Source organism: Ornithorhynchus anatinus, chromosome 5 (assembly GCF_004115215.2).
Source record: "Ornithorhynchus anatinus isolate Pmale09 chromosome 5, mOrnAna1.pri.v4, whole genome shotgun sequence".
Classification (NCBI taxonomy): domain Eukaryota; kingdom Metazoa; phylum Chordata; class Mammalia; order Monotremata; family Ornithorhynchidae; genus Ornithorhynchus; species Ornithorhynchus anatinus.
In genome coordinates, this window is record NC_041732.1 from 12515345 (window position 1) to 12539649 (window position 24305).

Consider the following 24305-nt stretch of genomic DNA (forward strand, 5'->3'; position numbering starts at 1 on the left):
ACTGCGGCTACCAGTATTACTATTATTACTGTTATATTGTACTTTCCCAAATATTTAATATAGTACTCTGCACAAGGTAATATAGCACTACTATACTCCTACTGCAACTGCTACTAGTACTACTATATTACTACTAATACTACTGCTGCTAATAGTACTACTATTTTTACTGCTACTGCTGTTACTAGAACTACTATATTTTTACTAATACTACCGCTGCTACTAGTACTACTATTATTACTGTGATATTGTACTTTCCCAAACATTTATTATAGTACTCTGCACAAGGTACTATAACATTAATATACTCCTGCTGCAGCTGCTACAAGTACTACTACATTACTTCTAATACTACTGCTGCTACTAGCACTAATAATAATGTTGGTATTTGTTAAGTGCTTACTACGTGCAGAGCACTGTTCTAAGTGCTGGGGTAGATACAGGGGAATGAGTTTGTCCCACGTGAGGCTCACAGTCTTCATCCCTCTTTTACATATGAGGGAATTGAGGCACAGAGAAGTGAAGTGACTTGTCCACAGTCATACAGCTGACAAGGGGAAGAGTCGGGATTCAAACCCATGACCTCTGGCTCCCAAACCCAGGCTCTTTCCACTGAGCCAGTACTACTATTATTACTACTGCTATTACTACTGCTGCTGCTACTAGGACTACTAAGTTACTACTACTACTACCAATGCTGCTGTTAGTACTACTATATTATTATTACTATTACTACTACCGCAGCTGCTGCTGTGACTAGTAGCTGTATACTCACCTCATTCAGTGATTTCATCATGATACATACAGTGGTACCTGTTTTGTTTTGTTGTCTGTCTCCCCTCTTCTAAACTGTGAGCCCACTGTTGGGTAGCAATTGTCTCTATTTGTTGCTGAATTGTATTTTCCAAGCGCTTAGTATAGGGCTCTGCACCCAGGAAGTGCTCAATAAATAAATACGACTGAATAAATATTACTTCACTACTAATACTGATGCTGCTGCTACTAGTCCTATTATATTACTACTATTACTAGTAGTACGTCTACATTGCTATTTCTGCTGCTGCTACTACTACTATTCATTCAATCATATTTATTGAGCTCTTACTTTGTGCAGAACACTGAACTAAGCATTTGGAAGAGTGCAATATAACAAGAAACGGATACATTCCCTGCCCACAGTGAGCTTTCTACCACTACTTTTTTCTATTACTGCTGTGGAGAAAACTGTCCAGGATGAGAGTCTTCTGAGACCAGTGCCATAATGCAGGAAAACATCTTAGGAAGAAGTCTTAGGAGACAAGGTGGCCTGGTAGAAAGAGAGGTTAGGCCAGATTTAGGATCCTTCTTGGCTGAAGTAGGATCTCCTGCCTAGCGATTACCCTTGCCCCCAGTGGGTAATCCATGGGGGTGGAGTCAGAGGTAGGAGAGTGGGGAGGAGGAGGTGGATTCCCTGGATTTGGGGGTCCACAATGCAGTCCTTGGGCCAATGGTTCTTCTTCCTCCCACTGCATGCCATCAGTGGCACTCCAGTGTGGCTGTCCATAACTGCCGCCTATGTGTCAACTTCTTCGGGGTTCAGCCTGAGTCTGAAGGGCATCTCTGGCTTCTCCCTTTCTCCAGCTTCTCCAGATCCCTACCAGGGCTTGGTTCTCTGGGAGTTAAAACTTCCTATGGGCCCATGGGTCTACCATCCACTGACCTGGGAATCACAGTGGCTAGGCCCAGCTTTCTCCCCACCTGGCAAGCCCAATTTCTGGAACCTTGAACCTCCACCGCCCCCCCGCAAGCAGAGGGACTGGCTGTGAATTCTTCATACCCTGGCAGCAGGAGTGAATGGGAACGAAGATCCAATGAGGCCCTGGTGGGTGAAGCAGGCCCCCCTCCAAGCCCCCTGCACAAGGCCGTTCTTTTCAACCCTGGAAATTGTTAAACTGGGATTTAAGCTTAATTACATATTGATTGAATGGAACAAAGGAGCAGGGGAGTAGAGGAACTGCCTCTGTTAGCATCTGATGGAATTCCAATTCCTTTTTCCCCACTTCTTTCTGCTCCTTGACGTTAGGAGCTGGAAAGTTCTGGCACTCAAGGAGCGCTGGGAATGTTCCGCAGACTTCACAAAGGCAGCAGACCACCGGAAGGGCAACTGGATCCCTGCCACCCCCTGGGACCACGGTGACCCCTGCTGGTGAGGACAAAGGCATCCACTTCAGGCTTCCTGCTGAGACCCTGGCAGGTGATTGCTCAAAAGAGACAATATCAATGCTGCCTTCCTTTCAAGGAACACTTTTCTTCTGAGAAACCCTTTCTCTTCCCGTCTATAATCTCATTTTCTCTCACCACATGTTTTAGAAACAGAGCCTATAATCTAGGAAACAGGCCCAGAGAGGTTAAGTGGTTTGCCCAAGGATACACAGCAAGAACAATGGTGGTATTTTGAAGCACTGACTAAATGCCAAGCTCTGTACTAGGTAAATGCAAGATAATCAGGTCAGACACAGTCCCTGTCCCACACGGGACTCACAGTCTAAGGGGGAGGGAAAATGGGCGTTGAATCCCTCATTTTACAGATGAAGGAACTGAGACAAAGAGAAGTGAAGTGACTTGTTCAAGGTCACCCAGCAGGCAAGTGGCGGAGCCGGGATTAGAACCTAGGTCTTCTGACGCTCAGACCAACTCTATCCACATGTGATGCTTTTTAGTGTCCAGATTCCCAGATCAATGCTTCCTTTAGGAAGCCACACCTCGTGCCTAAATGAGTCTAACCTAGGAATAGCTGACCCTCAATTGTGGATGGGCCAATTCTATCTCTGCTATAAATTAGTCAAAGCTTGATTTCCCTGTCCTGACTGGACTCCAGTGGTCAATTCTACTCTTTGGAGAGCCTGGCTTGGAGCCAGCTCTGGAGAAAAAGAAGAGAGGAGCCTGATTCTCCAAAAGACAGATGGGCAGGGAAGTTGATATGTGCACACATCTGTTTCAGGATGAGGTTACTCCAGATATCATGGCAGTCCATCCATCTCCCTATTAAGCAGAAACTCCTTACCTTTGGCTTTAAGATACTCAATCACCTCTCTCCCCCCCTCCCTCCACCAACCTTGCTGATCTCCTACTAAAACCCAACCCACACACTTCGCTACTCTGTCACCAACCTACTCACTGGGACTTGATATCATCTTTCACAGCATTGATCTCTTGTTCATGTCCTTCATCCTGCCTGGAACTCCCTTCTGTTTCATATCTGTCAGCCAACGGCTCTCCCCATCTTTGAAGTCCTACTAAAATCCCATCTCCTCCAAGAAACCTTCCCTAAGTCATTTCTCATCTACTCACACTACTTCCCTCCTTAATGAGTCATCCATACACTTGGGTCCGGATGCCCAAGCACCTGAGTATTCACCCTACAACCCTATCCCCATGACAGTTCATGTCCATATTCTTCTACTCTGCTGCTTCCCCTATGTGTAATTTGTTTTAGTGTCTGCCTCTCCCCCTAGACTGTAAACTCTTTGAGTTCAGGGGTTATGTCTGCTTACTCTACTGTATTCTCCCAAGTGCTTAGTTCAGTGCTCTGCACAGACTAAGTGCTCAATAAATACCTTTACTTGATTAATAGATTGATGTATCGGCATCCACCCTTGCAGCTAGAAATTTAGCCCTACCTGGAAATCCCATTGTCAGCAAAGGCTGTCTCTCAGATCCCAGTAGCAATGGAAGAGTTCACTATTCATGTTTGCCAATAGCGTCTACAAGCTAGTCCAGTGATCAGTGAATATCATTGATTGATTGATTGATTGATTGACACTCTCACCACTCACCTCTGTTGACTGAGAAGAGATGTGGCTTGGGAGAGTAAAATGGGCTGAAATGCCTTCCCACTTTTCTTGACCCTAGTGCTTAATTCAGTGTTCTGCACACAGTAAGGGCTCAATAAAGATGATCGACTGAGTGATTGACCAGACCACATCCATCCCCTCCAAATCCTATTTAAATCCTCTTCCTTCTTCAGGAAGTTATCCACCTATTTCCAGAAACTTTGATCGTTCTGCTTCCCCCATACTGTGGTCAGAAATCTTGGTAACGTACAAGAGTTCAGGCGTCATGGCTCTGCCCTCATGCTTTAAGGCTTTGTAGTTGTGCCAACCCCCGCCTCACCTACCAGGCTGTGCTTCTAGGAGTCAGAAACCAATCAGATTCTCCCCACATCTCTGCACAAGAGGGCGTCTCTGGGTGGGAACAGGGAGAGAACAACATAGAGTCCTCTTCAGTGGACCTGAGTTCTAATTCTGACTCCACCACTTGCCTCCTGTGTGACCTTGAGAAAGTCACTTCTCTTCTCACTCTCTTTTTATTTTAATGATATTTTGAAGTGCTCACTATAAGACAGTCATTGTATTAAGTGTCAGAGTAGATACAAGAAAATCAGGTTGGACACAGTCCATGTCCCACATGGGGATCATTCTTAATCCCCATTTTACAGATGAGGTAACTGAGGCCCAGTGAATCAATTAATCAATCAGATTAATTGAACATTTACTGTGTGCAGAGCTTAGGAGATGTCAATACAGCAGAGTTGATAGACACATTCCCTACCCACTTACAGGCTTACAGCCTAGAGAGTAAGACAGACATTGACACAAATAAATACATGTGGACATATACGTAAGTGTTGTGGGGTTGAGGGAGGGGTGAAAAAATGCTGAAAATCCTAGTGCAAGTCAATGCAGAAGGGAGTGGGAGAAGAGGAAATGAGGGCTTAGTCAGAAAAGGCCTCTTGGAGATGTGCTTTAATAAGATTTTGAAGGTGAAGAGAGTGATCATCTGTTGGATATGAAGAGGGTGGGAATTCCAGGCCAGACGCAGGACATGGGCAAGAGGTCAGTGAAAAGATAGATGAGTTTGAGGTACAGTGAATAGATTGGTAATAGAGGAGGAAAATGTAAGAGCTAAGTTGTAGTAAGAAATCAGAGAGGTAAGGTATGAGGGGGCAAGGTGATTGAGTGCTTTAAAGCCGATGGTAAGGAATTTCTGCTTGAGGCAGAGGTGGATGGGCAACTACTAGAGGTTCCTGAGAAGTGGGGAAACATGGACGAAAGAGTTTTGTAGAAAAATGATCTGGCCAGCAAGGTGAAGTATGAACTGGAGTGGGAAGAGATAGGAGGATAGGAGGCAGGAGGGTCAGCAAGGAGGCTGATGCAATGATCAAGGTGAAATAGGATAAATGCTTGGATTAATGTGGCAGCAGTTGGGATGGAAAAGAAAGGGTGGGTTTTAGTGATGGTGAGAAGGTTGAACCAACAGTATCTGGTGGCAGACTGAATGTGTGGGTTGAATGAGAGAGATGAGTCAAGAAAAATGCCAAGTTTACAGACTTGTGAGATAGGGAGGATGGTAGTGCTGTCTACAGTGATGGCAAAGTCAGGGGGCAGACAGGATTTGGGTGGGAAGATAAGAGTTCTGTTTTGAACATGTTCAGTTTGAGGTTCCAGGGTGACATCCAAGGAGAGATTTCCTGAAGGCAGGAGGAAATATGAGTCTGCAGAGAAGGAGAGAGATCAGGACTGGAGATGTAGATTTGGGAATCATCCACCTAGAGATGATAGTTGATAGTCAGTCAGTCAGGCAGTCAGTCATATTTATTCAGTGCTTACTGTGTGCAGAGTACCATACTAACTGCTTGGGAAGGTACCAAATAACAGTATAACAGACATGTTACCTGCACACAATGAGTTTACAGTCTAGAAGGGGAAGATGACATTAAAATAAATAAATAAAATTACAGATAAGTTCATAAGTGCCATAGGGCTGGGAGGGGGACTGAGTAAAGGACAGGGGAATAATATGTAAGTTTTAAAGGAATAGGACTAGATTGTAAGCTCACTGTGGGCAGGGAATGTGTCTTCTCATTGTTTTATTGTACTCTCCCAAGTGTTTAGTTCAGTGCTCTGAATGCAGTAAGAGCTCAATAAATATGATTGAATGAATAAAGGGAGCAAGTCAGGGTGACACAGAAGAGAGTGGAAAGCAAGGAAAAAAGGGCTTAATTTGGGAAGGCCTCTTGGAGAAGTTATGCCTTCACTAAGGCTTTGAAGTGGAGGAGAGAAATTGTTTGTTGGATGTGAAAAGAGGGCATTCCAGGCTAGAGGCAGGGTGCGGGCAAGAGGTTATCTGTGAGATAGATGGCACTGAGGTAGAAAGAGCATGGGCTTTGGAGTCAGGGCTCATGAGTTCGAATCCCAGCTCTGCCACTTGTCGGCTGTGTGACTGTGGGCAAGTCACTTAACTTCTCTGTGTCTCAGTTCCCTCATCTGTAAAATGGGGATTAAGACTGTGAGCCCCACGTGGGACAACCTGATTCCCCTATGTCTACCCCAGCGCTTAGAACAGTGCTCGGCACATAGTAAGCGCTTAACAAATACCAACATTATTATTATTATTATTAGAGTGAGAAGGTTAGCATTAGAGGAGCAAAGTGTGCAGGCTGGGTTGTGGTAGGAGAATAGTGAGGTGAGGAAGGAGGGGCCAAGGTGATTGAGTGCATTAAAGTCGATGGTAAGGAGCTTCTGTGTGATGCAGAGGTGCATGGACAACCACTAGAGGTTCTTGAGGAGTGGGAGAACATCGCTTGAATGTTTTTGTAGAAAAATGGTCTGGGCAGCAGAGTGAAGTATGTATAGACTGGAGTGGGGAGAGACAGGAGCCAAGGAAGTCAGCAAGAAGTCTGATACAGTAATCAAGGTGGGATAGGATAAGTGATTGGATTAAGATGGTTGCTGTTTGGATGGAGAGGATAGAGCAGATTTTATTATTATTAATAATAATAATGACGGTATTTGTTAAGCGCTTATTATGTGTCAAGCACTGTTCTAAGCGCTTGTATAGATGCAAGGTAATCAGGTTGTCCCATGTGGGGCTTAATCCCCATTTTATAGATCTGGGAACTGAGACACAGAAAAGCTCAAAGACTTGTCCAAAGTCACACAGCTCACAAGTGGCAGAGCAAGGATGAGAACTCACAACCTCTGACATCCAAGCCTGTGCTCTTTCCATTAAGCCACACTGCTTCTCTGCTTTTAGCATCTGCTTTTAGCATCTTGTGAAGGTTGAACTGACAGGATTTAGTAATGGATTGAGTACATGGGTTGAATGAAAAAGAGGAGTCATAAATGATTCTGAGGTTCATTCATTCATTCATTCAATAGTATTTATTGAGCGCTTACTATGTGCAGAGCACTGTACTAAGCGCTTGGGATGAACAAGTCGGCAACAGATAGAGACAGTCCCTGCCGTTTGACGGGCTTACAGTCTAATCGGTGGAGACGGACAGACAAGAACAATGGCAATAAACAGCGTCAAGGGGAAGAACATCTCGTAAAAACAATGGCAACTAAATAGAATCAAGGCGATGTACAATTCATTAACAAAATAAAAAGGGTAATGAAAATATATACAGTTGAGCAGACGAGTACAGTGCTGTGGGGATGGGAAGGGAGAGGTGGAGGAGCAGAGGGAAAAGGGGAAAATGAGGCTTTAGCTGCGGAGAGGTAAAGGGGGGATGGCAGAGGGAGTAGAGGGGAAAGAGGAGCTCAGTCTGGGAACGCCTCTTGGAGGAGGTGATTTTTAAGTAGGGTTTTGAAGAGGGAAAGAGAATCAGTTTGGCGGAGGTGAGGAGGGAGGGCGTTCCAGGACCGCGGGAGGACGTGACCCAGGGGTCGACGGCGGGATAGGCGAGACCGAGGGACGGTGAGGAGGTGGGCGGCGGAGGAGCGGAGCGTGCGGGGTGGGCGGTAGAAAGAGAGAAGGGAGGAGAGGTAGGAAGGGGCAAGGTGATGGAGAGCCTTGAAGCCTAGAGGTTATGGACTTGTGAGACAGGAAGGATGGTGGTGCTGTCTACAGTGATGGGAAAGGCAGGGGAAGGACAGAGTTTGTGTGGTAAGATAAGGAATTCTGCTTTAGATGTGTTAGGTGTGAGGTGACAGCAGGACATCCAAGTAGAGATGTCTTGATGGCAGGAAATGCAAGACTGCAGAGAGAGAGAGAGAGAGAGAGATCAGGGCTGTAGACACAGATTTGGGAATCATCTTCATTGAGGAGGTAGTTGAAGCCAAAGAAGTGAATGAGTTCTCTAAGAGAATGGGTGTAGAAGATGGGAAATAGAAGGGCGTTCTCAACTGAACCTTGAGACACTCCCACATACAGAGGGTAGGAGGCAGAAGAGGATGCTCTGAAACAAATTTGACAATGATGATGGTATTTAAGTGCTTACTATGTGTCAAACACTGTTCTAAGCACTGGTAGGCAAAAGCTAATCAGGTTGGACACAAGCCCTGTCTCACATGAGGCTCACAGTCTTACTCCCCATTTTACAGATGAGGTAATTAAGGCATAGAGGAATTAAGTGACTTGCCCAAGTTCACATAGTGGGGCCAGAATTAGAACCAGGTCCTTCTGACTCCCAGGCCCTTGATTTATCCATACCATTGATTGATTGAGACTTAGAAGGAGTGGTGAGAGAGATAGGAGGAGAACCAGGAGAGGATGGTATCAGTGAAGTCATGATTGCTCTCTCTAAGGTCACCCATGACCTCCTTCTTGCCAAATCCAATGGCTCCTACTCCATTCTGATCCTCCTTGACCTCTCTGCTGCCTTTGACACTGTCGACCATCCCCTCCTCCTCCATACCTTATCTCACCTTGGCTTCACGGACTCTGTCCTCTCCTGGTTCTCCTCTTACCTCTCTGGCCGGTCATTCTCGGTCTCCTTCACTGGAGCCTCCTCCCCCTCCCATCCTTTAACTGTTGGAGTTCCTCAAGGGTCAGTTCTTGGCCCTCTTCTGTTCTCCATTTACACTCACTCCCTCGGTGAACTCATTCGCTCTCACGGCTTTGACTACCATCTCTACGCAGATGACACGCAGATCTACATCTCCGCCCCTGTCCTCTCCCCCTCCCTTCAGGCTCGCATCTCCTCCTGCCTCCGGGACGTCTCCACCTGGATGTCGGCCCGCCACCTAAAACTCAACATGAGCAAGACTGAGCTCCTCATCTTCCCTCCCAAACCCGGTCCGCTCCCAGACTTCTCTATCACCGTGGATGGCACGACCATCCTTCCCGTCTCTCGGGCCCACAATCTCGGTGTCATCCTTGACTCGTCCCTCTCGTTCACCCCACACATCCTATCCGTTACCAAGACCTGCCGGTTTCACCTCTACAATATCGCCAAGATCCGCCCTTTCCTCTCCACCCAAATGGCTACCTTACTATTACGGGCTCTCGTTATATCCCGGCTAGACTACTGTGTCAGCCTTCTCTCTGACCTCCCTTCCTCCTCTCTCGCCCCGCTCCAGTCTATTCTTCACTCCGCTGCCCGGCTCATCTTCCTGCAGAAACGATCTGGGCATGTCACTCCCCTTCTTAAACAACTCCAGTGGTTGCCTATCGACCTCCGCTCCAAACAAAAACTCCTCACTCTAGGCTTCAAGGATCTCCATCACCTTGCCCCTTCCTACCTCTCCTCCCTTCTCTCTACCGCCCACCCTGCACGCTCCGCTCCTCTGCCGCCCACCTCCTCACCGTCCCTCGGTCTCGCCTATCCCGCCGTCGACCCCTGGGTCACATCCTCCCGCGGTCCTGGAACGCCCTCCTTCCTCACCTCCGCCAAACTGATTCTCTTTCCCTCTTCAAAACCCTACTTAAAAATCACCTCCTCCAAGAGGCGTTCCCAGACTGAGCTCCTCTTCCCCCTCTACTCCCTCTGCTATCCCCCCTTTACCTCTCCGCAGCTAAAGCCTCATTTTCCCCTTTTCCCTCTGCTCCTCCACCTCTCCCTTCCCATCCCCTCAGCACTGTGCTCGTCCGCTCAACTGTATATATTTTCGTTACCCTATTTATTTTGTTAATGAATTGTACATCGCCTTGATTCTATTTAGTTGCCATTGTTTTTATGAGATGTTCTTCCCCTTGACGCTGTTTATTGCCATTGTTCTTGTCTGTCCATCTCCCCCGATTAGACTGTAAGCCCGTCAAACGTCAGGGACTGTCTCTATCTGTTGCCGACTTGTTCATCTCAAGCGCTTAGTACAGTGCTCTGCACATAGTAAGCGCTCAATAAATACTATTGAATACTATTGAATGATTGGAAAATGTTTCCAGGAGAAGGATGTGGTTTACAGTGTCAAAAGCAGCTGAGAGATAGAAGAGGATGAGGATGAAGTAGAGGCAGTTGGATTTGTCAAGAAGGAGATCACTAGTGGCCTTTAAGAGGGAAGTTTCTGTGGAATGAAGGGGATGGAATCCAGATTGGAGGTCAAGGAGAGAACTGGAGGAGAGGAAGTTGAGACAGCAAGTGCAGAAAACTTGCTCAAGGAGTTGGGAGAGGAAAAGTAGTAGTGAGATGGAGGGAGACATGGGTTCGAGGAAGGGCTTCTTCTATGATAGGGGAAACATGGGCATGTCTGAAAGCAGAGAGGAAGAGGCCATGGGAGAGTGAACAGTTGAAGATGGTAGTTAGGGAGGGAAGGAGGGGGCAAGTTTTTTGATAAGGTGTGAAGGGATAGGAGACACAGGTGGAGGAGGTGGATCATAAGAGGAGTCAGGAGATGTCCTCTACAGATACTGCTGAGGAAGATGGGAGAATTGAAGAAGGGGCAGGAGTGGGGAGAGACTGGGATGGAGTAGGGGAAATTTTATTGAAATCACACCTTACGTTTTCAAATTTCTCAGTCAAGTCTTGGCCAGGTTGTTGGGGCAAGAGATGGGGGGACAGAGGGTTTTAGAAGGGAATTATATGTTTATATGTTTGAAACAACTGGTGAGGGCAACAGGCATGGGAGTCAATAAGGATGGAGAAATAATGTTACCAGGCATTGGAGAGGGCAGAACTAATGCATGAAAGGATGAACTCGAAGTGGATGAGGACAGCCTGATAATTGGATTTCTGCCAGCAGGACTCAGTGGCTTGTGCACCGGAGTGAAGGAAACAGACTGTGAAGAGTTAGTGGCATGATGCCGGTGAAGGGATAGGGGAGAGAGTGAACTAAATTCAGTAGAGAGGACAGTGTTGAGATCATCAATTTGATGGTCAAGGGAAGGTAGCTTGGGTATGGAGAGTAAATGAGGCCCGATGTCTTTAGAAAAATTGAGTGGGGTCAAAAGATCAGAGGTCTTTGTGGGGGAATAGGATCGATTTCTGAATTGAATTGAATTTGATAATGAAGTGACTTGCCCAAATTCTCACAGCATACAGGTAGCTGAGCCAGCATTAGAACCCAGGTCCTCTGACTCCCAACTTGGTGCACCTTTCACTAGGCCATGCTGCTTCTTTGCCTCGGGATCCTCTTCTCTGACATGGGGATTCAACACCCGTTCTCCCATATGCTCAGACTATAAGCCCCATGTGGGATAAGGATGGTGTCTGACCTGATCATCTTATATCTACCCCAGCACTTAGTATATTGCTTGGTTTACAGTAAGTATTTAACAGAAAACATAGTTATTGTTAGATTTCTGCGAGGAAGGGTTTCTTTTAGGATAGGGGAAACATGGGCATGCTGGAAAACAGAAGGGAAGAGGCCACTGGAGTGTGAGTAGTTGAAGATGGCGGTTAGGGAGGGAAGAAGGGAGGGGGCAAGTTTTTTGATAAGGTACGAAGTCTTCCAGTGGCTTGGTGGTGATCAGGGACTCAGCTTCTCTTCGTTTGGGCTCCAATTTGGAGGAGAGATTCAGCCTCAATGCATGGACCCCTAAGGAGGGAATAAGATGGGGTGGGACTGGAACAAGGATCCATTAGGGGTTTAGTACACTCTTTGTATGGTCTCCTCTCCCCCATCAGGCATTGCATCAATCACTGGCATTTATTGAGCACTGCTGTGTGTATAGCACTGTTTGAAGTGCTTGGGAAAGCACAATACAATAGTAACTGTGATATTTGTTAAGCTCTAACTCTGTGCCAAGCACTTTGATCAGTAGAGAATAATAAGGTCATACACAGACACTGTCCCACACGGGGGTCATGGTCTGTAAGGGAGCGGGAACGTGTATTTAGTCTCCATTATACAGAAGAAGAAACAGAGGCACAGAGAAGGCAAGCTGCTTACTCAAGGTCAAACCCCTGTCAAGTAGAGGTTCTGGGATAAGAACTTGGGTTTTCTGACTTCCAGGAAAGCACTCTTTCCACTAGGCCACACTGCTTTTCATCCCTACCTCTCTGCTTTCCTTCTCAAGTCATGAGGACATTGCTTCTGACCATTTGAGATCAGCCTCACTGCAGTTCTGCCTGGAGGGGTCTGCGGGGAGAGGGGGGAGATAGGTGTAATGACCCTTGGAGAATGTTTCTTCAGCTGGAATTCAGCTGGTTGTGGCTGGAGGGGAAATTCCACAGGATCCTGGAAATGTTTAGGAAATAAGGAATAAAATGGGTGAGTAAACTAGTGAAAACAGGGCAGGGGAGAGTGTTAGGAGGTGATGAGGCAGGAATTGACTTCTCTCTGCCTAACCCCTTTTTTCTAGTCACTGGCTTGTACTCCAGTCAATTGAATAATTAATAGTATTTATTGAGCATTTGCTGTGTGCAGAACTCTGTACTAAATGCTTGGGGAGATTACAATAGACTAGGTAGACACATTCCCTGGCCTCAATGAACTTTACACTCTGCAGGATTTGGGTATCCTCCTGAGATCACCCATGGGAAAACCAATTTGTAACAAAGTCCAGAAGTGGGGGAGGGGGAAAGAACCAGAGAGTGACTGTGCCCATTTAGAAGGCATTATTTTATACGTCTCCCCTGGACCTGAAAGGTTCAATTAAAGCAGGAGTCATATTGGGAAAAAGATAAGGTGCAAGCCAGGAATAATCACAGAGCCCTAGCCAGCTCTATTCTTAATAATAAAAACATCCTTCACTCTGCCACAGTGATGCCTCAAAGAGCTTTCTAAAAACAAGGAGGAACTAGATTTGCAGCCTTTACGCTCTTCCTTTTTTATTATTTATTAAAATTGGTCTAAATTGTGTGGCTGTAATTAAAAGAAGAAAAATACACACAATAAAATGATTTTGAAAATGGCAATACATTGGGGGAGGGGAGAGAGGCAGAATTGGAGCAAGGATACGACAACATTTATCATCGCCAGCCTCTGAGAGAAAAGGAGCATTGTGAGTTTGCCTGGGTAAAGAGTTTTAATTATTCAGTGTAACAATGACAACAGACAGCAGCTACACTTCCAAAGCCCCAACACCCCCAAAACACAACCTGATTCCCTTCTCCCCATAGGGCAGAAAGCTGATCAAGGAATTCCCTGAAAACTCCCAGAGAGAGCCGCCCCATGCTGTTGTTCAATCAATCACTTAGTAGTACTGAATGAACACTTACTGTGGGCAGAGGACTGTACTAAGCATTTGGGAGAGTACAACAAAGTAAGTAACCATGATGCTTACAGTCGAGGAGCTTAAAGTCTAGTGAGGAAGGAAAACGCTAAAATAAATTACAGACGGGGGAACAACCAAGGAAAAAAGATGTGTATATAAATGCTACCTGGGGATGGAGAGGTGAATACCCTTGCATTTAGGGGTGGAGATTCAAGTTCTTAAGTCATCCAGAAGTATTGAAGTGACAATAGAAGAGGAAATAGGGTGAGGATATTGAGAGTTTAATCAGGGAAGGCCCCTCGGAGGAGATTTGGTTTTCAGAAGAGCTTTGAAGATGAAGAGGATAGTATTTTCTAAATCAATCAATCGACAGTATTTATTGAGAAGTTATTTTATGCTTAGAACCTTACTAGGCATTTGGGAAAAGTATAGTACAACAGAGTTGGTAGATGGGATGTGAAGGAGTGGGGGGAGTTCCAGTCAGGAGAGAGGACGTGAGCAAGAAGTTGATGGCAAGAAAGAAGAGAATGAGGCACAGTGTTTTCCTCCTGAGTCTACGTGGCCAGTGCTGTTCACTTCCTATGCAGGCAATCCAGAAGCAGCAAAGGCTGCTAGGAAGAGATGGACTTTTGGAAGACTAGGCTTCTAGTAAAGTTCCCACACTGACTGGAGGGACAATGGAGAAATGCAACCACATCAGGAGATGCAGGACTGCTCTTTGGGAAGATTCATTGTTGATGGACAGGGTTTTGAATGTCACTCACTGGGCCATAATTCCCCTCTCCAAAGGACTCTTCCAGGTGCCATCTGACTTCTAGGTCTTCTTGAGGGTGGCCATTCATCCGGTTTCATACCAGACTGGTTTTCAGCTGGATGGTCTCCAATCTGGTAAGTTGTACATCACTGGAAGCTTTAAAGTTCTCTGTTTTGATTTTCAGTTCCCGGCCTCTGTGCACCTCAGTTCTGGCTGCTGAGTTCCCTGGATCAGAAGCTACACTCATACTCATGGGGACCTGGGAGGTGTTCACAGTAAGGGGATACTGTTTAAAACTCTGCTTTTGAGAACTTGCTAGGAAAGTAGCCCTATCCCCTCCCCACCAGCCTGCCCCAGTTCTCACCATCTTTGGCCTTCACCTCTTGAGGTAGCAAGGTCTTGTAGTTTGAGGTGTGGAGGGGAGGGAATACAGAGTCCTATTCAGTCCCAGAATGGAATATCTGTCATTATTTTGTCAACCCCTCCTCTAAACTGTAAGCTCCTTGTGGGCAGGGAATGTGTCTACCAAATCTATTATATTGTACTCTCCAAAGAACTTAGTATGGTGCTCTGCATAAGGTAAGCCCTCAATAAATATAATTGATTGTTTACAGGTTCCTTATGTTGTACCTCCCAAGCACCTAGTATAGTGCATTACAACAGGTATGTCCTCAATAAAAGCATGGCCTAGTGGCTAGAGCATGGACCTGGGAGTCAGAAGGACCTTGATTCTAATCCCAACTCTGCCACTTGTCTGCTGTGTGACCTTAGGCAAGACATTTCACTTCTCTGGGCCTCAGATACCTCATCTGTAAAATGGGGATTAAGACTGTGTTCCCTATGTGGGACAGGAACTGTGTCCAACACAATTTCCTTGAATCCACCCTACCATTTAGTAATGATAATAATAACTGTGGTATTTGTTAAGCACTTATGATGTGCCAAACACTGTACTAAGCATTGGGGTAGATAATGGGGTTCCCACTTAGCGGAGTCAGATTGGGTCTACGCATGACTCCACGCATGGAGTCAATTTATTGGACTCCACTTGGCTGGGACAAGAATGAGTTTTGGCAATTGTCCCGACATGGGTTCTCATCCCAGCTGAGTTTCTGTCCTTGCTAAGTGATCTTAGGCGAGGCCCTTAATCTCTTTGGGTTTCGGGCTTCCTCAACCATAAAATGCTGAGAATAACCCCTGCCGCTCCTGACCTCCCTGCTGCTTTTGGACAGATAAATGAACTCATAGGTGTGAAAGCTTCTGAGGCTTGCATTGTCTCAAAAGAAAAAAAACTCTCTGTGACCAAAAAAACCAGACGCACTCTCAGAGATTGCTGATCCTACTATAATTATTATTACTAATGATAATAATTTAAAAATAGTTACTATGGCATCATTAAGCATTTATTATGTACCAAGGCCTGTCCTATGAATGGAGTAGATACCAGATATTCAGAATAGATATAAACCCCATCCCGCAGTCTAAAGGGGAAGAACAGGCATTAATCCTCATTTTACAGATGAGGAAACTGAGGCACTGAGAAGTTACGTGACTTGCCCGAGAAGACTCCAGTTGCACAGTGTCAAGAAGATGGAGAGTTTAGGGGCAGCTCAAAAGATGGGAGAGACTTTTCAGATCATATGCTTCTGCGACCCTTCCCAGAATCCCCTGGCTCTGCCGGGAGAGGCCAGGAAGTTGGCCGAACTAGCGAGTAGAGGAAGGGAGGAAGCTAAGAGAGGAAGTGTCAGGCTGCTGGCTCTCTCTCCCCAGGCTCTCTCTTTCCAGTCCTGGAGAGCCCTGGGATGGAGGGCTGGCTGAGGAAATGAGGCCTCTCAGAGTTTTGGAGCCTCTGAAGTGTCTGCGCTGAAATGATGGCTGATTCTAAGGGAAAATGGTCAGAAGAGGGAACTGGACTTGACCTGTCCAGCTTTAACTGGATGTTCTGGCCACTCCCAAGATCAGCTCGAGCTGCAGCCAGCCCAGCAAGTGTCTGAGCCCACTGCCCTGATGAATATGGATGATGATCTGAGCTGGCGCCCAGAGTCAATCAAATGTGCCCAAAGGGGAGAGAGCAGAAAACTAAACCAAGAGTCCCTGGAGTGACCCCTGGAGTGAACAGCTTTCTCCTTCCCCAGGCACAGAACAAAGCAAGGCCACTTGTTCATCTCTGGGAGAAGAGAGCTTGCTGCTCTCAGATCCACTGCCCTAATGGAACCCTATCCCTGGACCCTCCAGAGAACAGCTCCACCTCCTTCAGAGATTCTAATCCCAGGACGGAAGAGGCTCGGCTGTGCTCCCAGCTCATGTACATTTTCATCAATTATTTGTTAGATTAATACCTGTCTCCTCCCTCTAAACTGTAAGCTCGTTGTGTACAGAGGTCTCTACCAACTCTGCTGAATTTACTCTCTGGAGTGCAGTGCCCTGCACCCAGTAAGCACTCAATAAATACCACTGATTGATTGATTGATTTCTCACAGAAGGAGGAGGCCAGCCAGGATCTTGGCAGAGGAGGGGTGGACTGGGTTGTTTTTGTACTAGTTTGCAAGTTTGAGATGTGGTTATCAACTGGAGAGGTTTCAGACAAAGGTGGCTGGAAGGATTAGATTGTTAATTTTCAGGCAGGATTGGGTTGGAGGTAAAGGGTGTGAGTGTTTGCGTGTGTGGGTACAGGGTTTGTCACACAGTGGGAGTACATTGCTTTGTCTGCTAGGGTAGTCAGTCATCTGGTTTTATCCTTGGCAATACTGTTTGCAGCTTGTCTGTCTCCTGTCCACCGTATATTTATTTTCAGTCTCCAGCCTCCCTCTACCTAGGCCCCCATTGCTGAGTTTCACAGCTTGGAAGTGGTGCCTGTGTTTGCGGAGATCTGGGAGATAAACGCAGTCAACCTGGAGCAAAGCGTGTGTTGGGCAGTCAAGGATCCCACTGGAGAAATGCTCTGGATATGGGCAAACTTCTGTAAAATGGTATATAGAACATTATTGTAATAATCCATCAACTATATTTACTGGGCACTTACTGTGTGCAGAGCACTGTGCTAAGAGACTACAATACAATATAATTGGTAGCAACATCTCTGCTTTCAAAGAGCCTTCAGTCTAGCTGGGGAGACAGACATTAAAATTCATTCATTCATTCAATAGTATTTATTGAGCGCTTACTATGTGCAGAGCACTGTACTAAGCGCTTGGAATGAACAAGTCGGCAACAGAGGCAGTCCCTACCGTTTGACGGGCTTACGGTCTAATCGGGGGAGACGGACAGACAAGAACAATGGCAATAAATAGAGTCGAGGGGAAGAATATCTCGTAAAAGCAATGGCAACTAAATAGAATCAAGGTGATGTACATTTCATTAACAAAATAAATAGGGTGATGAAAATATATACAGTTGAGCGGACGAGTACGGTGCTGAGGGGATGGGAAGGGAGAGGGGGAGGAGCAGGGAAATGGGGGGAAAAGAGGGTTAAGCTGCGGAGAGGTGAAGGGGGGGTGGTAGAGGGAGTAGAGGGAGAAGGGGAGCTCAGTCTGGGAAGGCCTCTTGGAGGAAGTGAGTTTTAAGTAGGGTTTTGAAGAGGGGAAGAGAATCAGTTTGGCGGAGGTGAGGAGGGAGGGCATTCCGGGACCGCGGGAGGACGTGGGCCAGGGGTCGACGGCGGGATAGGCGAGACCGGGGGACGGTGAGGAGGTGGGAGGCAGAGGAGTGGAGCGTGCGGGGTGGGCAGTAGAAAGAGAGAAGGGAGGAGAGGTAGGAAGGGGCAAGGTGACGTAGAGCCTTGAAGCCTAGAGTGAGGAGTTTTTGTTTGGAGCGGAGGTCGATAGGCAACCACTGGAGTTGTTTAAGAAGGGGAGTGACATGCCCAGATCATTTCTGCAGGATGATGAGCCGGGCAGCGGAGTGAAGAATAGACTGGAGCAGGGCGAGAGAGGAGGAAGGGAGATCAGAGAGAAGGCTGACACAGTAGTCTAGCCGGGATATAACGAGAGCCCGTAATAGTAAGGTAGCCGTTTGGGCGGATCTTGGCGATATTGTAAAGGTGAAACTGGCAGGTCTCGGTAACGGATAGGATGTGTGGGGTGAACGAGAGAGACGAGTCAAGGATGACACCGAGATTGTGGGCCTGAGAGACGGGAAGGATGGTCGTGCCATAAAAGAAATTACAGAAAGAGGAACCAGGTTATGCGCATGACCAGTAAGCCCAAGATAGAAGCAACATGGCCTAGGGAATAAAACATGGGCCTGAGAGTCAGATGAACTGGGTTCTAATCAGGACTTGGCCACCTCTCTGCTTTGTGACCTCGGGCAAGTCCCTTCACTTCAATGTGCCTCAATTACCTCATCTGTAAAATGGGGATTAAGACTGTAAGCCCCATAGCGGATATGAACTGTGTCTAACCTGATTAGCTTGTATCTAACCCAGCTCTTAGTAAAGTGCCTGGCAGTCCACTAGACTCTAAGCTCATAGGGGGCAGGGAACGTTTCTATCGACTCTGTTGGACTGAACTCTCCCAAGCGCTTGTTGTTGTACTGTCTTTTGCTGTCGATGCCATGGACACATCTCTCCTAGAACAGCCCATCTCCACATGCAATCATGCTGGTAGAGTGTTCTTGGTAAAAATCCTGAAATGGTTTACCACTGCCTCCTCCTGCACAGTAAACTTGAGTCTCCACCCTCAACTCTCCCCCATGCTGCTGCTGCCCAGTACAGGTGAGTTTTGACTTGTAGCAGATTACCTTCCACTCGGTAGACACTGCCCAAGCTACAAATGGAATGGATAGGACTTTGCTTTACTCTTCCTCCCATAGTCGAGACTGGTAGAGTACTGGAAACTCTCCATGTGTGACCCTGAGAGGGGCTCCTAGAGCTTAGTAAATATAAAAAGTGCTCAATAAATATGATTGATTAATAATAAATGCTTAACAAATATCATTTTTTTTAAAAGGTAGTACCCGCATCATCAAGGTTGTCTGGGTGTCTGGCATCCACATCTCTGTTGGCTGAATCACCAGCTCACTGACCTGAGAGCCATTTTGGTTGAAAAGGGAGTTTGTTAGGGGAACTCTCTGCCTGAATGGGGCCAGGTGAGGCAGGGCCCGGCAGCAATGACATTCAGGAGAGGAGAATGGCATCCCGAGGGAAGGGGGGCAGCAGTTGCTATGGAGACCAGAGAAGGCTGCAGATGACATGGCCCACTGTTCTGGTTCCCTGGAAATCTGATAGTCACATGGGCCAGGAAGGGGACTTAACTGGATGCTTGGTGATGACTGACAGCCAAAGACCCCAAAAGACTTCCAGGGAAGAGAGAGTCTCCCCAACCTGCTACAGGCTGACCAGAGGGGAGATCTGCCACTCGGCAGAAATATGGAGTAAGGGAGACCCCAGAGGCCAAATCCCTATATGTTGTCTATCACTTCTCTGGGGTTTTCTGAGTCATTTGTTTATATATATGTGTGCATATATATATGCATATATACATCGGAGCTGGCAAGTTGGCGTAAGTCTGAGAGAATAAAACTGACAAGACACGATAGCAGAGTGTGAAAACTGTCAGCAGAGCAGCAGCCTGTGAAATTAACATGATATCGAAAGCGTCAATGTTTATTTACTGGAAATATCTGGACAGAATGCAGAGCTGGCAGAGAGCAGCTGGTTCTCCCAGGGGTTTGGGGAAGACAAAAATCCCAAAACCTCAGTCCCCAGTCCCAGCTTTACCTCAGGGCCTGGCTCAGCCGCTGCTGAAGTTATATCTCAGGTGAAAAGACAGTCTCCAGTAAGTGTCTGGACTCCTCAAGAAGGGGGAAATAGCGGGATTTTTAGATTGAAAGCTCCCTGAGGGCAGGGAACCTGTTCTGGCTTCCATTGTTCTCTCATCAGCATATAGTTCAGCGCTCTACTCTAAGTAGGTGCTCAGTAAATTACACTGGTTAATTGAGTGTATAGGCTGCCCAATGCCCCCTTCCCAGGGCAGGTTCTGGGAGCCCAGAGACTGGACCCTTAGTCCACAGTTGAGAGAGGAAAAGTGCACACAGCAGAACCCACTCTAGATTGTAAGCTCATTGTGGTGGGAAATGTATCTGTAACTTAATGCAATGTTATGTCAGTTAGTCAATACAGTCACTCAATTATATTTATTGAGCACTTACAGTGTACAGAGCACTATATTAAGTACCTGTGAGAGGACAATATAATGATAAAACAGACACATATGATTCTATTTCTCTATTATGATGGTATTGATGCTGGTCTACTTGTTTTGTTTTGTTTTGTTGTCTGTCTCCCTCTTCTAGATTGTGAGCCCATTGTTGGGTAGGGATTGTCTCTATTTGTTGCTGAAATGTACTTTCCAAGTACTTAGTACAGTGCTCTACACACAGTAAGTGCTCAATAACTACGATTGAAGGAATGAATGAAGGAATGAATTCCCTGCTCACAATGAGCTTACAGCTTAGAAGGGGAAGCAGACAAAAATATAAATAAATGAAATTGAAGATATGTACATAAGTACCGTGGGGCTGGGAGGAGGGGTGAATAAAAGGAAAAAGTCAAGGTGCCGCAAAAGGGCATGGGAGAAGAGGAAAGGAAAGTTTAGTCAGGTAAAGCTTCTTGGTAGCCATGTGTCTTCTATAAGCCTTTGAAGGTGGGGAGAGTAATTGTCCAATATGAAAGAGAAGGTGTTCCAGGTTAGAGTCAGGACATGGGCTAGAGGTCACCAGCATGATCGATGAGGTTGAGTTACAGTGAGAGGTTGGCATTAGAAGAGAGAAGTATGTGGGCTGGGTTGTAGTAGGAGTGTCGCGAGGTGACATGGAAAGGGGCAAGGTGATTGAGTGCTTTAAAATCAATTGTAAGGAGTTTCTGTTTGAAATGGAGGTGGATGGGCAACCACTAGAGGTTCTTGAGGAGTGGTGAAACATGGACTGAACGTTTTTGTAGAAAAATGTTCTGGGTAGCAGCGTAAAGTATGGACTGGATGGAGAGAGACAAGAAGCAGGGTGGTCAGCAAGGAGGCTGATATAGTAATCAAGACAGGGTAGGATAAGTGCTTGATTAATTTGGTAGCAATTTAGATGGAGAGGAAAGGGCAGATTTTAGTGATGCTGTGAGGGTCAAACAGATAGAATTTAGTGGTGGTTTGAATGAGACAGAAGAGTCAAGAATAACGCCAAAGTAAAGGGCTCGTGAGACAGGAAGGATGGCGCTGTCAAGTACAGTGATGGGAAATTCAAGGGGAGGAGAGGGTTTGGGTGGGGTGATAAGAAGTCCTGCTTTAGATATGGTAAATTTGAGGTGATGGCAGAACATCCAAGTAAAAATGTCTTGAAGGCAGGAGGAAGTGAGAGACTGCAGAGAGGGAGAGAGATCAGGGCTCGAGATGCAGATTTGGGAATCCTCTGCATAGAGCAGGCAGTTTAAGCCACGGGAGAGAATCAGTTCTCTAATGTAGTGGGTGTAGATGGAAAAGAGGAGGGAACCTTGAGGGTCACCCACAGTTAGCGAGTGGGAAGCAGAGGAGGAACCTGTCAAGGAGACTGAGAATGAGAGGTCAAAGATAGGAGAACCATGGTAGCACAGTTTCAGCGAAACCAAGTTGGATAATGTTTCCAGGAGAAGGGTTGGTCAACAGTGTTGAAGGCAGCTGAGAGGTTGAGGAGAATTAGGATGAAACAGAGGACACTGGATTTGACAAGAAGTAGATCATTTTTGACCTTTGAGAGGGTGGATTCAGTGGAGTGAATGGGATGGAAACCAGATTGGATGAGGTCAAGGAGAGAATTGGAGGAGAGGAACTTAAGACAGCAAGTGTAGAAAACTCACTCAAGGAGTTTGGAGAATGGTAGGTGGGAGATATGGCAACAACTGGAGGGTCAAGGGAGGTTTTTTAGGATAAGGGAGGCATGAGAATGTTTCAAAGCAGAGGGGAAGAGACCATTGGAGAGTAAACAGTTAAAGATGGCTATTAGGGAGGGAAGAAGGGAGAGGGCAAGTGTTTTGATAAGGTGAGAAGGGATAGGGGTTAGATGTGCAGGTGGAGGGGGTGGATTTTGAGAGAAATCAAAAGACCTTCTTTTGAGATACTGATACTACTGAGAAAGATGAGAGAGTTGAAGAAGGGGCAGGAGGGAGGAGGGACTGGGGAGGGGCAAGGGAGATTTTAGGGAGATGGTTTCAATTTTCTCAATAAAATAGTTGGCCAGGTCATCAGGAGCCAGAAGTGGGGGAGGTGGGAGTCAGGGGGTTTGAGGAGGGAGTTAAACGTGGAGCAGCATGGCTCAGTGGCAAGAGGCCAGGCTTGAGAGTCAGAGATCGTGGGTTCTAATCCCAGCTCCACCACTTGTCTGCCTGTCAACTTGGGCAAGTCACTTAACTTCTTTGTGCCTCAGGTACCTCATCTGTAAAATGGGGATTAAAAGTGTGAGCCCCACTTGGGACAACTTGATTACCCTGAATCTACCTCAGCCCTTAGAACAGTGCTTGACACATAGTAAGTGCTTAACAAATACTGTAATTATTATTATTATGTGCTCTGCACATTGTAAGCACTCAGTAAATACCGATGAAAATGATGATGATGATCCTGCACGTCGGCCAGAGGAATTGGGAAACTCTGGGCTTGGGGGAGGCCAGAATGGACTTTGGACCTTTCTGAATAATGATAAAAAACATTTTGGGTATTTGTTAAGCATTTACTATGTGCCAAGTGCTTGATAGATACAAGATAATCAGATCAGACCCAATCCCTGGCCATTAGGGGCTCACCGAAAAGGGAAGGGAGAGCAGGTATTTCATCCCCATTTTACATAGGGGGAAACTGAGGCCCAGAGAAGTTAAATAACTTGCCCTAGGTCATTCAGCTGGCAAATGGAGGAATCCAGATTAGAACATATGATCTCCTGGCTGCCGGCTGCCACACCATGCTCCTTCCATAAAGCCACCCAGCTTTTCCAAATGCACTGACTTCAAGGCCATTGCTCCCCTCCTCTATCCCTCTATCTTGCAGACACATCCCTCACCTTCAGTTCTGCCTAATTCCTTGGGCTCATGGGCCCAGGGCCTGTCGTGTCTCTCTAGTAGCTCTCCTGGCATCCTCTGGGGCTGTGGACCCCATTTTCCAGTAGCCCTATGATAACGGCCTTAGCATCCAGAAGCAGGGGCACAAGGAGCTGTGTCTTACACAAAGGAGACCCTCTGGAGGAAGCCTTACAAAAACTATCGCCCCTTCCCCCCTCCCCTCTTTAACTTCTATCTTTAACCACTCATTCTTCAATGGCTTCTTCCCCTCTGCCTTCAAACATGCCCATGTCTCCCCCATCCTAAAAAAACCCTCTCTCGACCCCACTTCCCCTTCCAGTTATCATTCCGTCTCCCTCCTAGCCTTCCTTTCCAAACTCCTAGACCGAGTCGTCTACACTCGCTTCCTTGAATTCCTCAACTCCAACTCTCTCCTGGACTCCCTCCAATCTGGCTTCCGTCCCCTCCACTCCAAAAGAAACTGCCCTCTCAAAGGTCACCCATGACCTACTTCTTGCTAAATCCAATGGCTCCTACTCTATTCTAATCCTCCTCCACCGCTCAGCTGCCTTCGACACTGTCAACCAACCCCTTCTCCTCCACACTTTATCTCACCTTGGCTTCACAGACTCCATCCTCTCCTGGTTCCCCTCTTATCTTTCTGGCCGTTCGTTCTCAGCTTCCTTCGTGGGCTCCTAGTCCTCCTCCCATCCACTAACTGTAGGGGTTCCTCAAGGGTCAGTTCTTGTCCCTCTTCTCTTCTCCATCTATACTCACTCCCTTGGTGAACTCATTCGCTCCCATGGCTTCAACTATCATCTCTATGCAGATGACACCCAAATCTACATCTCCTCCCCTGTTCTCTCCCCCTCCCTCCAGGCTCATATCTCCTCCTGCCTCCGCAACGTCTCCACCTGGATGTCTGCCCGCCACCTAAAACTCAACATGTCTAAAACTGAGCTCCTTATCTTCCCTCCCAAACACTGTCTTCTCCCTGACTTCCCTGTCATTGTGGACGGCATGACCATAATAATAATAATGTTGGTATTTGTTAAGCGCTTACTATGTGCGGAGCACTGTTCTAAGCGCTGGGGTAGATGCAGGGTCATCAGGTTGTCCCTCGTGAGGCTCACAGTCTTAATCCCCATTTTCCAGATGAGGTAACTGAGGCACAGAGAA

At 46.7% G+C, this 24305-nt stretch overlaps 1 long non-coding RNA gene across 1 annotated transcript in view; it reads right to left on the minus strand.

Annotated features, from left to right (window-relative positions):
- LOC114812270 overlaps nucleotides 1–19236 on the minus strand; it is a 57608-nt gene extending 38372 nt beyond the window's left edge. Inside the window, exon 1 of the long non-coding RNA XR_003759930.1 lies at nucleotides 19067–19236. This is a non-coding gene — a long non-coding RNA (uncharacterized LOC114812270). The remainder of the gene's footprint in view (nucleotides 1–19066) is intronic.
- Nucleotides 19237–24305: the final 5069 nt, after the last annotated feature.